The 12401-nt window shown below is 40.8% G+C and overlaps 1 long non-coding RNA gene across 2 annotated transcripts in view; it reads left to right on the forward strand.

Moving 5' to 3' along the window:
- Window positions 1–12401, forward strand: part of LOC310893685 — a 15318-nt gene continuing 2917 nt past the window's right edge. The window contains exons 1-4 of one of the 2 annotated variants that reach the window (XR_014579207.1): window positions 1–678; window positions 2900–3026; window positions 4244–4345; window positions 4921–6809. This is a non-coding gene — a long non-coding RNA (uncharacterized lncRNA). Of the gene's footprint in view, window positions 679–2899; window positions 3027–4243; window positions 4346–4920; window positions 6810–12401 lie in introns of those variants that run through there. The other variant, XR_014579206.1, reaches the window with a different exon arrangement.

Raw genomic sequence — 12401 nt, forward strand, 5'->3', positions numbered from 1 at the left:
GTTTTAGCAAATTCCTGGAAGAGTTTCAAGCATAACTCAGGTTGTTCCTTTGTCTATATTTGTTAGGAGATGCAATGAGCTGAATTTTGGTTTATGTTTACAGCTCCTTCCACTTTGAGGATTTCCATTATGTCCATCCAGTGAAATCAATAATGAATAATCAAATCAGGAAACTTCCCAGTGAGAAAGGCTGGAGGTGAGAAGGGACCAGTGTTAGAAGCTGAACAAAGAATGAGGTTATTGCACAGCAGCCGGGGCTGTTTGTTTGCTGTAGCTGGCAAAATTAATTCAAGAATCATGCTAAAATCATTGCCTGGCATTTTTTATATTTCCTTATTTTCTCAGTTTTTTCAGGTTGGTCAGCAAATTAGCTGTCAGCCTTCTCTGAGAGGTTAATTAGAGGAGACTACTCAGGACACTTCACAGGAGTGTGCACACACTGCCTGGTAGGAATCTAACAGATGTATTAGAAGCTCAGAAACCTCTGTTTTCCTGACTGGGGAATCTTTTTCTCTGCAGGACCCAAGTTCAGGCAGAGGTCGGATCCATGTTTCCTCCCCATGAGGATCAAAGTCTGCTGAGACTGAGCAATGCTTGGAGTGAATATCAGAGCCTCAGCTTATGGTGATAGAAACTGGAGAGGTTATGCAGCTCCATGCAATGTTATTGATTTCCAGAGTAAGAAATTACTGTTCCTAAGGTTTAAATTTTATTCTTTCCTCTGATGTTTGAAATTGGTTTGTCTTTTAAGCTATACTAACACTTGACATGTAATATAAGATGATTTTGTTGTCACTAGCCAACAAATGTTTGACCTCAACAGAGAATGTAAATTTGAAGCACAAAGCTATAGAATTATGTCTCAGTCCTCGCATTTGTTTTGGCTGTGACCAGTATGAAAATGGCTCCAAATCCAGCTTAGTCATTCCTTGCAGAAGGACTGAAAAAGAGCCAGTCAGACTTCTGCACAAAATTTTGTGTGGGCTTTAGATCAGGAAGCATTTACCCAGCCAGGGAACCCAGAATAATAACGTGAAATGTGATTTAACTGTTAAGTCACAGCCAAAGAAGAATACAAACCTACGTATATTCAGGCCTTACTGTTCAGTACTTGCTGCTAGTTCCAACCTGTTTCTCTCTTTCCCTTCACAGGCAGCTAATGGCATTAATATAACTGAAAACTCATCTTGGGAACAAGAGCACAATTAGAAAATCTCATTCTGACACAGATTCCTTTGCTTTAGTAGATCTTACTGACTCCCTAAAACAAAGTTCCTGGTGATCCTGGTATTAAATTTCACCTTTGGTGTGTTAATTCATGTACACTGAGAGGGAAAAAGGGCAGGCTTTGGGGAGCAAAAAGTGTCATGTTAACTGTGCCATTAATGCAGTTAGCCTCTGAAACCCTGTGCTAGCTCCAAGGAAGTCCAACTCCTTTCTTTTGCTGCTGACAACATACTCAGACATGAGGAGGAAAACTTGTATCTCCACACTGAATAGTTCAGTTAATCTTCCTTACTCTGAGGGTGGTGAGGCCTTGGCACAGGCTGCCCAGAGAAGCTCTGGATGCCCCATCCATGGAGGTGCTCAAGGCCAGGCTGGATGGGGCTTTGGGCAACCTGGGCTGGTGGGAGGTGTCCCTGCCCATGGCAGGGGGTTGGAACTGGGTGGGCTTTAATGTCCCTTCCAACCCAAATGATTCTGTGATTCTATGACTCTAATCTGAATTACCAAGAAGTGATGCATTAGAGACACTCCTGAGGCAATGAGGAAACCTTCCACCCCATTCAGTTCTAAGACCAAGATTGCATTAATTTATTTACTTACATTCAAGTTAATTAAAGGAGATCTCTTGCAAATTCCCCATGAGATACATCAGTGGCTCATCGAACTACATGATATTTCTACTGCAAATAATGATTTGCAGATGCAGTAATTCTTCGCAGTACACATCTTTACTGCAGTCCGTTACACTACCACCTGGTACAAGAGGATATTTAATTCATGGCACTGAAGTCCTTTATGGTACCCCTGCTTTTTAATTTCTATGCAACTTCTTTAGCATTTTTGTTTCTCATTAAAAAGAGATGATAAGTAAAACCTTGACTAGATTTAAACAAGTGCCTTAAAAGTTACCCCATTGCATTTTCTTTCATCTCTTTGTAGGACAAACTTAAGATAATAGACCCATAGGCACTCCTGTGCTCATCTGAGATCCCCCATAGCTCCATCAACCCTTCTTGAAGGAACAGCAGCTGCAGACTCCTCTGAGCACCCCACACCCCTCCAAGTGGTTGCTGAGAAATTTTCCCTTTCCTACTAATTTTTGTAGGAGCTGAGGTAACTGCTTCATCAGACTTTGCCTCAATTAAATTCATCATCAAAGAGTCTAATCTAGATCACTTTCATTCATTGAGTTCAGTGAATGGTGCATGGAGGAGATACAACTTCCAGGCAAAATTTCTTCCTGTGGGCAAAAACCACCACCTGGAGTGCTGTTGATAACTTCTTGGGTATATTGTTCCAGTTCAGGCCTGCCAGTGATGCTTCTCTTGGCTTTAATATGGGCACAGGCAGCTGCCTTTGTGCCAAGCCACATTTTCTATGTACATGTAAGCAGCATAGTCACAGACTTTTTTTTTCCTTTTTTTTTTTTTCTTTTTTTCTTTTTCAGTGCCCTTATATCACAGCAGCTCTCAGCATCACCACGTAACTGGATGCTGAGCTGAAATCTGTGGTGCCAGGGCCCACAGACTGGTATTTTGCCATAACATCCCACTCCACGAGAGCTCTCAGACTGGATGCATAGGTGGAATAAGAGATGATTTCTTTATGTATGAGCGTAGTGATTAATGTTTACCTGACAAGAAATTTTGGTGCTTTCCATTCTCTGGAACAGGTCCAAATTGAGAGTGTGTGAAAGCCTGAAGACGGATCGGTAAAGAAGATAATGTGGGCTCAGGTTCTCTCCAACAAAGAGGAAATTTGAAAATGGTTTTCCTTGATGTCAGGCTACTGAGTGGAAGGTGAGAACTGAGGTGGGTCCTCTTGTTGGTCTTAGTACAAAAAGAGTGCCTACCTGCACATGGGCTCCTCTCTCTCCTTGCATTTACCTACTTGTAAAGCTATGCAGAGTAATGATATTTCTGCTCAGCCTCTGTTAGGTTCATCACTCCAAGCTCTTTGGTAAAAACAAATAAACAAACAAACAAACAAAAACAAACAACAAACAACAAAAAAACACCCTTTTGAAAAATCCTATTTGTAAAGTAGAAGTGAAGTAGTTTCCTCAGTGTAGAAAATTTGTTGTAATTTTTCCTTCCTTCTCAAATCCTGTGCAATGTTACCTGGCAGTAGCTCCCTGTTTCGCCTGCAACATTCTGTGTGTTTCAGGGTAGTCACTCTGGGATGTCTGGTGGTTCACTGGTACCATGAAGCCAGCTAAAACATCCCCCTCTTCACCCTCTCCTTCCATATTCACCTGATGAACTTCCTTTTTATAGCAGTATTTCTTGTTTCTGGGTACATGGTCTTGTCTCAGGCAATCAAAAATAATTATAAATTCCATGCAAAAATCAGGGAAAGATCTGTTTTCCCTGTTGCTCTCAAGAATTATGCAAAAATTCACTGGCCTTTGGGGGAGAAGATGCTGCTAAATCTAATCTAATCTAATATCTGAGTTTGGAAAGAACTCTGAAACCAGGCAAATGTTAATATCTGCCAGGATTTTTATCACAGTTTATGCTATAAAATTGCTGCACACTAATTCGCCTTCCCTCCCTCCCCCCTAACTTCCCTCTCCCAGCCCTATTTGTGCCATATAGAGCACAGTATCATATCTTGCTCCATTTGCAGCCAGGTGCTTTATAAAAGGGAGATTTGCACCAAGTGGGCACCAAGAGTTCAGTGCATCCTGAGCCACTCTGAGACCAGTGGGATTACTCTAGATTGACCCAGACAACTGGTGTCATAATTTTGGTAGTTCCAAACTGTGTTGCAAGTTACAGAATTTTTGTTGTTGTTGTTTTGTTTTGTTTTGTTTTTTGGCTGGGCTTTTATACCCTTTCCTTGCTGTGGCAAGAAACTACACGAGTGAGAGTAGACTTTGATCCCTGCTGAGACACTAGCTGAACATAAATACATAAGCAATATTGAAAAGAAAAGAAACCATGAAAAGTGTAAATAAAGGATGGTGAAAAAGCCCAGCTCACTCATTTTTTCTGCTCTGTATCTGTGGCTACAGTTATTTCCCTGGGGACGAAGACAGTGAAGGAATGCAAGGCTCATCATTTCTCTTCTTTCCAGAGAGACCACATGAGAATGAGATGAGCAGATGACCATCCCTGTAAGTTAGAAACAAGACTTATGCTATTTAAAGGGGAGGAGGAAAGAAAAAAAAATAACAGGAAGGAAAACAGAACAAATGGTTTCCTTTAAAGGCTTTTTTAAACAAAGGAGACACACTATTTTAAATTATGAGTTATACTTAAAAATAGGTTACTTCTTATCCAGTGAATGTACAAGAAGAAGAGAGACATAAGCTCTCAATTCTTCCTTGCGTTATTCCTCTGGGATCTGAAATTAGTTTTATAAATTACTTTCACTTTCTTGCTTCATAAGCTCAGTGGTTTGGCACATATAGACAAAGGAGATGTGAACATTTGCAGAAAACCTGTTGCAGAATATGAGGCAACTGGATCTGTGCAAGGGCATTCAAAGCAAAGAGGGCTATGCAGGAGACTTGGGTGTTGCAAAGCTGAGGGATGATCTTGAACTGCTTGAACAGTTCTTGTGAAAGTGTGAGCTGATTCTCTTCCTGAAGAAGCAAGAAAAATCAGTTTTTCCTTTTAAGCCTTTAAGAAAGTAATTTCTGTTGCTGTACTTTGTCGTGTCTGTTCTACTCTAACCATTCTCCACCAGAAAGCTGTCTACCAAAGAGAGAGATTGAGTTTGGATTCCCTCAAACAAAGAAAGGAACTGAACCTGAAGAAAGGACATGATGCTAAGCCTTCCACATCTGCTGTGAATGAATCACTTGCTGGGCCCTTACATAAATCTAACCTGCCCTCATTCAGTCACTTCCACAGAAAACAGAAGTTATGACTGCTTTTTGTGAAGAATCCAATCTGGCTTGTGTACACACACACACACATGCGTGTTCACGTATGTGTGTATGTGTGACACTGTGAGAAACACTACTGAATCCAGCACTTCAGAGAGACTTAACGTAAGGAATTCATTACTCATAGATCCTTTCAGCCTCAAGCACAGTGATGGTTGGTATCAGCATATGGTAGAAACATGGTTCTCAGTACAAAAAATACCAAAATTATTAGATGGTAGAAATATCATTTGACTGTGATGCTAAGCCTCGTGCCCCCTCTGTGCTGTCCTGTGTGGGCTGCCCTAGCCCTGATCTGCACTGCTTGGTCACACTGAGCACATCTACCTCCGTGTTCCCCACAGAGTTGTTTTGTCCTTTCTCCTGATTAGGGTCAAACAACATTTCAGCTGCTTCTGAAGCCACTTTCTCCCCCAGCACTCAGATGGGCGAGCACATAATGGGGTCAGTAAGGATCACCAAGGACGAGCCCTATTTGGGGAGAGAAGTTCACATGCACTCCTGGAGATGGAGTCTCCGTGTGCCCAGTCAGTTCATCTGGATAAAAGGGAAGTTAGCAAGGAGAGAGGGATCCCTGCTTCCAGCCACAAGGAATCCTGCTAATCCCATAGAGGGATGGGTTTCTTTGGTATTACAAAAGATTCAGTTCTTTTTGTCTACTACACAGGCAGAAGCTAAGTCTTGAGCTTTGCTGCTTCTTAGATTAGGTACAAATCAGAGTCTCATTGATAGACATGTTGCTGTCTAAATTCTGCCAGAGTCCTAATGGATCATAAATCTATTTTGACTGTGGTCTTGATGGGACTCTCATGTCATAGTCTCTTACTTGACTTTTCATAACAATGTCTGGCAACTCTCAAAAACTCTCAATCTGCATATGCTTTCTATATGGGATACAAATGCTTTGAATACAAGTAAAAATCCCTTCCATTGTACCTGACTGGCTCTTTTATTTTTATCACACATAACTCTTGTCTTTCCTCATTTCTCTTACCTAAGCTGTGCAGTGTATCTCCTCACTTTGTTTGGGTGTCTCATCAGACACAAATCATGTTCCAGTCAAGGTATTTATTAATCTTTGATGTCTTCTGGCTTCATCCTTTCTTCTCTAGAGTTTTTGTTGTTGTTGCTGTTTGTTTGTTTGTTGGGGGGACAAGGGTGAAGTGGGGGAGGGGTTGTCATTTACGGTATCATGGAGTCCTTCAGACGCCTCAGTTGCCTGTATCCCTCAGAATCAGGAAGAGCTCCTCCCCTCACTTTACAGACTTTATAGAGATTTGATGCTCAAAGAGATTAACTGATCTGTGCAAGATCCACAAGAAAAGCATGTGGTAGAAACATTTATCAGATGTCCAGCAAAGCTGAGCAGTCAGGGGCTTAAAAAAACACCATCCTCTCTCAAAGGATGTACTATTTATCTTCCAAAAGAAGTCTTTTTTACTTCTTTCTCCCTTGTTCAGACACCCAGATATTTTTGTCTGGCATAAACACAGTGTGCACTATCATACTGTCACCTGTAATTTCTGGTTAAAGCATAATTTTCCCTAGTTCCACGGCTGCCCATTCTGAAGTTTCTTAAAACTGTCCTTGAAACTGGTTGATGTTAGGAACAGACTATTGGACTAGATATCTGTTCTGGTAGAGTAAGAAAACTCTGCCACATCTACTAACAGCACAATTGCTTGTTGATTCCCTCTCCAAGAGTTTTGGGTTCACATTCAATCCAAAATCCCTAACAATTGGCAACTGGACTGATGTAGTAAGCCAGATTTTACAGTAGAGTTCTGGGCCTGACATTAGTTAATAAATATTTTTGTTAAAGACTTAGATGGTGACATGAGGAGTTCATATAGCAAACTCTTCAAACTCCAAATGACTTTGATAAATTAAATAAATAAATAAATAAATAAAAATACCCTGGAATAAACAGGATGCAGTTTAATAGGGTAAGTAAAACACATGTAGCCATAATCAGATGTGTGCTTAAAGGAGAAGAATGTGAGCTGGACTGCAGGTCTGCAGAAAAGACGGTGAATTCCAGCCAGAACAAATACAAACACAAAAATATGCTAGACATGTGAAACAATTATTTTGTTATTGTCCCTATTTTTGATCTACTCATCTTGAATATTGTGTCACATTTTGTGGACTGTCCCCCAGAAAAAAAATATTGTTCAATCAAAAAGAGTCTGCAGGAAACCAACCTGAATGATCAGTAGTTCAGCAAACACTACCCATGTGGAAAAAATGAACAGACCTGGGTTGCTTCTTCTGGGTTGCTGGCAGGGGTCACCATTTCCAAGGTCCACCAAACTAGTCCTTCCTCCAACTCTTACCGCATTACTCCCTGTAATTAACTGACTACACTCTCTTCAGACTTAAATACCATTCCTCCCTGGATTCAATGCCTCTATTCAAGTTACCTGGAAAACTATCATGCCTTCTCTGAAAAGCATTTCAGAATGCTCGAAACATTAATTTAACAAGAATGAACACATCTACTTACATGAGAATGAAGTCTATCACAAATCCAAACTAATATTGCTTAGCAATATTTTAAGCTCCTTGCAGGAGTGGAAGTTCTGTTCTGGCATTTGTCCATCTCAAATCATCCAAAAGGCCTTCAGTGAATAATGACACAGAATAGCTTTCACCTATTTGCCCTCAGAACATTTTCTTATTATTTTGGAAATTATATAGGATTAATTTTTGATTTCCAAACCTAATAAAGTCCAGGGACATGAGCATTAGCATAAGCTTATGGGGCCTAACATTTTATTACTCACACAAAGCTTTTCTGGATGAGACTTGTAAAAACAAAGTCTGTTCTCTCATAAGTTAAAGGGCTGGTAGCACACTGAGAGAGGCTGGAGATACCTGAGATATTGCTTCAATTTCTATTACCCTGAAAACACTTCCTCCCCTGCCCCCCATGGAAAAGTCTGATTAAAGAAGGAGTCCTTGGCTAAGCTCAAAACAATCTCTGAAAACCTATAAATCTTTATTAAATTCTTTGCTAAAACTCAGCTGAGGAGGAACGGAGACATACTTTGTTCTGGGTATGTTTTTGCTACAAAATACTCGGGGGCCTATAATAAGAACAGAGCTCATCTGTTGCTAATGATTTGGAGGAAGGGCTTTTCCACATTGCGGGATAATATTAAGGGCACTGTGCTACAGTAGTAGCATTATACTTCATCTGCATCTTAGCTGAGGCCAGACATTTGATATGTATGTAAAACACCACTTACATATGGTGCTGCAGCTCATGGCTCCTGGGCCGCATTCAGCCCATGGGACACGTCCATCTGGCCTGCAGCCTTGGCGCTGAGAAATTGCATCCATGTGGGAGCAGCAGGCAGGCCTGAAGGAAAGCTGTTAGTCGTTTTCTGAAGGGTCAGATGCTGAAGACCTTGGGGAACTGCTGCCACCTTCACTTGGCCTATGAGTAGGGTCAAAACTGAAGTCTCAACTTGCTATAAAAAGGCAGGGTCCAGTCTGCATTTGGTGATGGAGTAGAGGTGGAGAAGCTGGTTTGGGAAGTGCTACTTGGGCACTGTAGACCTCTCCCTCCCTCTAGTGGTTTGCCTACATATAGAAATTCTTGTGAATCTACTGTTGCCTCTCTGCTAGAGGACTTGACCCAGAGGTTCAAGTATTTCCAGGCTCAGTTTTGCATCGTTGAAGTAGAGGTCTAGGGTTAAATACCTACTGTGAGCCTCAACACTGCAAGAGGTCCTTGCAGCTTTGAGCTAAACAACTGTGGCCCTTGAAGTTCCCAGGAGCTCCTGGGCAGCCTTAGTGTGAATCCCATAGTAATACGGTGTGTCATATTAATTGTCCCTGTTGACAACATGGCATTACAGATTCCTAAGACTTAGAGGCTCTTGAGGTTCTTTGGGTTGTTGTGGCTGTTTTTATAAGATCAAGGGATCCTTGCCAGAAATCTCTGCTAGCATCTAACAGCATTGTTAAGAATACTACCCAAATCAATAAATTACACAATTTCTATGATATATTTAATATAGAGACTAGGGTAGTTATTGTGTCAAGCTTACATAGGAGTTAAGGTCTTCACAAAGGAATGATGTAATCAAGGGAAAAATAATACAGTGTAGAAACCCAGACAGAGGGAGAAAAAGGGCTTCTGATGTGAGATGTTACAAGTTTGTTTGATTTCACAGCTTGGTTTGTATGCTGCATCTGTCAAGGTATTTGCACTTGGCAAGTGAATTGCTCTTTTGTTTTTTGTTTTCAAGGTCAATGACTTCAAAGCTGATTTGGGAAATATTAGAGAGAGAAAGAATGCAAAGAGGGGGAAAAATAAAGCAATGGGGAAGACAGGGAAGGATGGAAAAAAGGAAGAAACTAAAATACCAGTTTCAAAAATACACAGAACAAAATGTGTCTCCATTCCTTTTTAGCTGAGAGCATGGTAAGTGTGAGCACCTTGTAGAAGACAGGCAGTGCCCAGAACCACTGTATGAATGATGTGATAGTACTACCACAAAGCAGGTGTGTGTAAGAACTGCTCTTCCTACTGCTCAAAAATGCTATATTCTTGAGAATGAAATTCTCATGTGGCAGAAGTCAACAAGAGTTTGCCATTGATTTTTGTGTACTCTTATTTCATCCTTCTTACTTAGCCTCACAAAGTGCTACACTGATAAAGATGTGTCCCCTCTCCTATCTCACGTGACTGGTCAAAAGGAAGTCTGCCATGGATGTTCTTGGCTGTTTTTGGCTGCAGCTGTGATGCCTCCCTGAAGTAAAAACTGGAACCTGCCACCTTGTTGTGGTTTAATCTGGCCAGCAGCCACATACCACACAGCCGTTCACTCACCCTCCCCCCTCCCTCTGTGGGTTGGGGGAGAGAATCGGGAAAAAAATTAAGCCTGTGGGCTGAGATAAAGACAGTTTATTAGGACAGAAAAGAAAGGAAGATAATAATAATAATGATAATAGTACTACTAATAATAATGTGTACAAAACTAGTGATGCACAATGCAATTGCTCACCACCCTCTGACTGATGCCCAGCCTATCCCTGAGCAGCCAGTTCCTCCACCCCGGGCCAGCTACCTCATATTAATTGTCCAGCATGACACCATAAGGTATGGAATACCCCTTTGGCCAGTTTGGGTCAGCTGTCCTGGGTCTGTCCCCTCCCAGCTCCTCCTGTACCCCCAGCCTGCTCGCTGGCAGGACAGAGCAAGAAGCTGAAAAGTCCTTGGCTTAGTGTAAGCACTGCTCTGCAACAATTAAAACATCAGCACGGTATTCTCATCCTAAATCCCAAAGGCAGCACCATATGAGCTACTAGGGGGGAAACTAACTATCTTAGCTGAAACCATGACACACCTACTGCTCTACCAGCTTCTTTTCAACAGGAACTGTTTTACTCATTACAAAGCAATACATGTAAAATATGGTGACTGAAATTCTCCAGCGGAAATGTTAGTGCACTGGGAAAATGTGACAGATCCTGTGAGTCAGGCCCTTAAGGCAAACAGTAGAAGTACCACTTAAAAGTTTTTTTTCAAATTCTAAATCTCTTTGAGCATAAACTGAACCAACGGAGAAGTATTACATCAAAACACTACAAAGAAAACAAAGTACTTCAGTGTTTCAAGTATACCAGAGTAAAAGCAGCCCAACAGCTTGATCAAATCTGATAGACACCATTACCTTTGTTACAGCCGTAGAAAGCACAATTCAGATGTTGCTTTCATCTCTCCCACCTCTTTGTAAAGCTCCCAAAATAACCGTAGAGAGTGAGAAGCACAACGTGTTTTTCCTCCTGCCAGGCTAGCTAGGCTGAATCACAAACATACAGGAATGTCCTCCTTTTTGAAGGAGAATGAAGCTATTTGCCCTGCAATACAGAAGGGAAATTGAGGCATATGGGAGGCCATATGACTAGTCCAACATCACCAAGAAAGTCTGGGGTGAAGCTTGAAAGATGATTCTTATATATCCTGGGCTTGTACCTTAGCCACGTCACTCTCCTTCCAAACTGACTGTGTTATAAGTGCCACTGATCCATTGCAAACAGTTTCTCAGGAAGCAAATGTTTGTTTGCTCTACCCAAAGTGTGAAATGCACTCAGTGTTACCATGTATGAACTGAGAGTCAATTAGATGTGAATGGGAACCTAAGTTCTAGACAACTTTGACTCCTGAATTTTAGGAACATATTTGTCACTTCAAGGCTTACGAGAAAGTCTTAACCCTCATCTTCTGCTGCATGCTGTAGCTGCTATTGGATAGTAAGAGAATACAAGAAAGAGGACAAATATAGACTTATCCTTTCCTGGTTTATTCTCCCATTATTCAGCATGAGTACTTAGTCATTTAAAAATTTCCTTCGTACAATAAATTTAACACGTATCATTTACATGATATCAAAGCTGATATCAGATCAGTGATTTTTGCATTTGCATGTATTTTAATTTCCTAATTGGCTGACAATAGATGTCTGATTATTTCCTGCATCTGCAAAATGTCATATAACCTTAAATGTTAATATCTGATATTTATTGGAAGCATTTCACAGTTAGTATTTGCATGATGCTTTCATTTTGGACTTAATTTCCTTTTATAATCTAGAGTTAAAAATTGAATTTTGTACTCTTCAATATAAATCCAGAAATTCAGAGTTCATCCTGTAGCCATAATGCTCACAGAAATGTCTTGGATCAAAAAGGCTGTTGTTTCCTGTCATATTCAGACACCCAAATTGTTCACTGTTCAATTTCTGGAAGCATTAAAGCCTTGTATTTACCTGTAGGTCAGGCAGCTGCAAATCTGAACTGTGCCCATGTTGAAACATCTCTTTTAAAAGTAGGAGGTGATTTGGACTAATTTGTCCGTGGCCTCTTGAGCTCAGACTACCACTTGAGTCCAATTATATGCTCTGTCTTTGTGCTACTGACCTACAATCTACAGGGAGCTGAACTGAGAGCATCTCGTCTGCTTTCCCGAAGGATTTTGGGATAATGATTTTGAATGTTTAGTGTGACATGAAGCCAATGATTACATCTTCAGTATTTTGATTTATGAGCAATATTAGGCAGGAACAGAGAGAGAACCCTGTTGTAAAGGTATTTTTAATCATGCCAATTTTACGCAGTGGAAGGAAACAGACTCAAGAGCCATTAGTGATGATTAGGATCTGCATTACAAAGTAGGTGGTGTACACATACAATATTTCCTATGCAGTTCCACATCTCTTTTTGCCTGGGAGGTTAATTTTTTAACTTACCTATATAGGATTTATTA

The sequence above is a fragment of the Anser anser genome, assembly GCF_964211835.1.
Source record: "Anser anser genome assembly, chromosome: 2".
Classification (NCBI taxonomy): domain Eukaryota; kingdom Metazoa; phylum Chordata; class Aves; order Anseriformes; family Anatidae; genus Anser; species Anser anser.